This window comes from Carlito syrichta, unplaced genomic scaffold (genome assembly GCF_000164805.1).
Source record: "Carlito syrichta isolate Samal-C Ts95f unplaced genomic scaffold, Tarsius_syrichta-2.0.1 Scaffold304675, whole genome shotgun sequence".
Lineage (NCBI taxonomy): Eukaryota > Metazoa > Chordata > Mammalia > Primates > Tarsiidae > Carlito > Carlito syrichta.
In genome coordinates, this window is record NW_007248771.1 from 337515 (window position 1) to 341518 (window position 4004).

The following is a 4004-nucleotide window of genomic DNA, read 5'->3' on the forward strand; positions in this document are numbered from 1 at the left end:
CTACCTGGGCAATTTGGCGAGACCTCATCTCTACAATAAATCAAAAATTAGCCAGGCGTGGTAGTGTGCGCCTGTAGTTCCAGGTACTTGGAAGACTGAGGTGGAAGGATCGCCGGAGCCCAGCAGGTCGAGGCTGCGGTGGCCGGGAACGGCCACTGCACTCCACTCTGGGCGACAGAGTGAGACTCCAACTCAAAAAAAAAAAAAAAAATTAAAGACTTTTTTCTTGAGATAATAGCTTACACATACATCAGAACCTGAGTAAAGTGTTGTGTGTTCAAATGCTAGCAGAAGCTAGGTGGGACCTTTGATTTCCTTGAATGGGGGGATGGACCTTCAAATATATCTGGTTATTGAAAATTGGTGATCTTGTCTATAACTCTTTTTTGTCACAGTGGGTGCTAGATTGTCAGCATTTAATTAATCTATGTCCTGTCACCCATCAAAGATATATGCAGAATATTTATAATTAAGAATGTTGTGGGCTGGGGGCAATGATTCACTCCTGAAAGCCCAGCACTTTAGGAGGCTGAGGTTAGAGGACTGCTTGAGCCTAGGAATTTGAGACCAGCCTGGGCAAAATAGCAAGACCTCATCTGTACAAAAATAAAAAATTTAGCCAGGCATGGTGGCACATGCCTATAGTCCCAGCTACTCAGAAGGCTGAGACAAGAGGATCACTTGAGCCTAGGAGGTCAAGACTATGGTTAGCTGTGATCGTGCCACTGTACTACAGCCTGGGTGAGAGAGTAAGACCCCAACTCAAAAAAGAAAAAAAAAAATCTTAAGAAGGTGGATCTAGTGCCCTTTTTGTTTTAATTTTTTTTTTTTTTTTTGAGTTGGAGTCTCACTCTGTCACCCAGACTGGAGTGCAGTGGCCGCTCCCGGCCACTGCAGCCTCGACCTGCTGGGCTCCAGTGATTCTTCCTCCTCAGCCTTCCAAGTAATTGGAACTACAGGCACACGCTACCACACCCGGCTGATTTTTTTATTTATTGTAGAGATGAGGTCTCACCAAGTTGCCCAGGCAGGTCTCGAACCCGCGGGCTCAGGCAATTCACTCACCTCGGCCTCCCAAAGTGCTGGGATTACAGGCTGAGCCACTGAGCCCGGCCTTGTTTTAATTCTAAATAGAGATAGAATAGCAGTGCCACATTGTATTTAAATGTTGGCATTGAAAGTATAACGTGCTGGATGTAGTGACTCACACCTGTAATCCCAGCACTTTGGTAGGTGGAGGCAAGAGGATTGCCTGAGCCCAGGGGTTTAAAATCAGCCTGGGCAATATGGCGAGACCTTGTCTCTACAATAAATCAAGAAAAATTAACTGGACATGGTGGCACATGCTTGTAGTTCCAGTTGCTTGGAAGACTGAGGCAGAAGGATAGACTGAGCCCAGCAGATCAAGACTGCAGTGGTCACGAGCGTGCTACTGCACTTCAGCCTGGGCAACAGAGAGATACTCCACCGAAAAAAAAGGAAAGCATAATGTGGCTTTCTGTTTGTAGCTCACATCCACAACATTCTCTCTGAAAATGATATTAAGCTGGGGCTCTAATTTATTTGCATTATTATCACTTGTGTTTCTTATCATACTCCTGTTTAATTAACAGACTACTTGAAAAAATAGATTTATTCCAGAAAAGGGGATGAGTAAATCTGATTTATATTAATTAGTCATATTTTCTTATTGACATAAATTACCAAATTAGGGATGCTCTCTTTTGGTAAGTGTTTTGGTTCTATGACTAAATAAAAACCTTGCTGAAAAATGCAGTTAATCCAGGCACAGTGGCTCATGCCTGTAACCCCAGCACTTTGGGAGACTGACACTAGAGGATTATCTGAGCCCAGGGGTTCAAGACTAGCCTGGGCAATTTGGTGAGATCTTGTCCCTATAATAAATCAAAAAATTAGCCAGGCATGGTGGTACAAACCTGTAGTTCCAGCTACTTGGAACGCTGAGGTGGAAGGATTGAGCCCAGTAGGTCAAGGCTGTGGTAGTTGTGAGCATGCCACTGCACTCCAGCCTGGGTGACAGAGACTCCAACTCAAAAAAACCCCAAACATTGTTTTTTGTTTTGAGTTGGAGTCTCACTCTGTCACCCAGGCTGGAGTGCAGTGACACACTCAGCCACCTCAGCGTCAACCTGCTGGGCTCCATTGATCCTTCTGCCTCAGCCTTCCAAGTAGCCTGACTACAGGCATATGCTACCACACCCGGCTAATTTTTTATTTAGTGTAGAGACCAGGTCTTGCCAAGTTGCCTGGGCTGTTCTCGCACCTGCGGGCTCAGGCAATCCACTTGCCTCGGCCTCCCAAAGTGCTGGGATTACAGGCTGAGCCACGGAGCCCAGCTCAAAACATTTTTTTATGAGAAATGTAAGGATATATGATATTTAATGTTTCACTGCTTTTTTTTTTTTTTTTGAGTTGGCGTCTTACTCTGTTGCCCAGGCTGGAGTGCAGTGGCACAATCACAGCCACTGCAGCCTTGACCTGCTGGGCTCAGGTGATCCTTCTGCCCCAGCCTTTCAAGTAGCTGGAACTACAGGCACATACAATTATGCCTGGCTAATTTTGATTTATTGTAGAGATGAGGTCTCACCATGTTGCTCAGGCTGGTCTTGAACTCCTGGGCAAGGCATTCCTCTTACCTCAGTCTCCCAAAGTGCTGGGATTACAAAAGTGAACCACTGTGTCTGGCCAACAATGATTTTTAAAAAATAAATGAATAAGAATGGTGCTATTCTTGATGCCACTGAACTAGTCATCTTCCCCTCTTAAAGACATGATTTCAATTTCAGAGTAGTAGAACTTGCAGTAGAAGTTTCAGTTTTGCTTTGGAACTGTGTCTAACTGGTGTAGTTTTGTTGGTAAACCAGAGCATACACAGCAACCGAGAAATGAGTTGTCTGCAAGAAACAGCCTTTGACTGAAGAGATGCCAGGAGTCCAGCCTGCTTCTCTAAACTAGAAGTTCATGTTGAGGAAAAAACCACACCTCCTGGACCTCAGTTTTCTCGTCTGTAAACTGAGAGCATCAGGCCAGACCCACAGTTTCTAAGCTGTGCTCTAAGTGTTCTCAAGGCCCCTGAGAGTTATGAGTGGGATGGTCAGGGGCCCCATGGGGCTTTTGGTTGAATAGAGAGTTGTGGAGCCAAAAACTAAAAATATTTGAGAATGATAAGATTTTCAATTTCCAAGATGTTTTTCAAATCTAAGATTCAGATTCTAATGACTTATTTTTGTTTTGGAAACAATCTTTTTTACTGATTTGTTTGTCTTTCGGTTTGTTTGTTTGTTTTTCCTACTCTACTTCTTTCTCCACATTGTCTTTTCTTCTCCCTTCTCTTTCTCAGTTCTTTTCCTTTTCCTTGTGTTATTTTGTTCCCAGGGGGTTTACATACATTCCCACTGCATGGACATATTATGAGATGGAAGGAAGTGGGTCCTAGGGGGCCCACACTCCAGTTAGCAAACATTGTGATCTGCAGATAGCTTTTTAATCTTAGCACCCCCCCCAATAAAACTTATTCAAATCTCAAAACTGCAAAAGGACAGCCCAGCTCCTCAACCCAAATGGGCTTCAAAATTGAACATATCTGGAGGGTTTTACCTAAGGAAGTATAGGTGGTTGAGGAAACAGATTCCCTCTCTCCCCGAGCAATGGAAGCAAAGAGAAAAGAAAAATCTATCACAAATGAAGAGAAATCAATGAAAAAACACAGGCAACACAGAGAACCTTAGAAGGACCGTGCTGGAGAATCTAGACTTTGAAACTCAGATAATGAAGAGAACCCAGATCAACTGGTTTCAGGCCACAAATGCAGAGATCAAGGAATTATTGGAGAAGATGAGTAAGTACCAAGAAAGGCAAGAGGAAAATACAAAAGAAATAATTACAGAGATGTTGGCCATAAAGAATACTGTCAGTGAAATAAATAATAAACTGACAAGAACGGGAAAGCAAATTAACCAAGGAGAAGAAAGAATCTCAGAGCT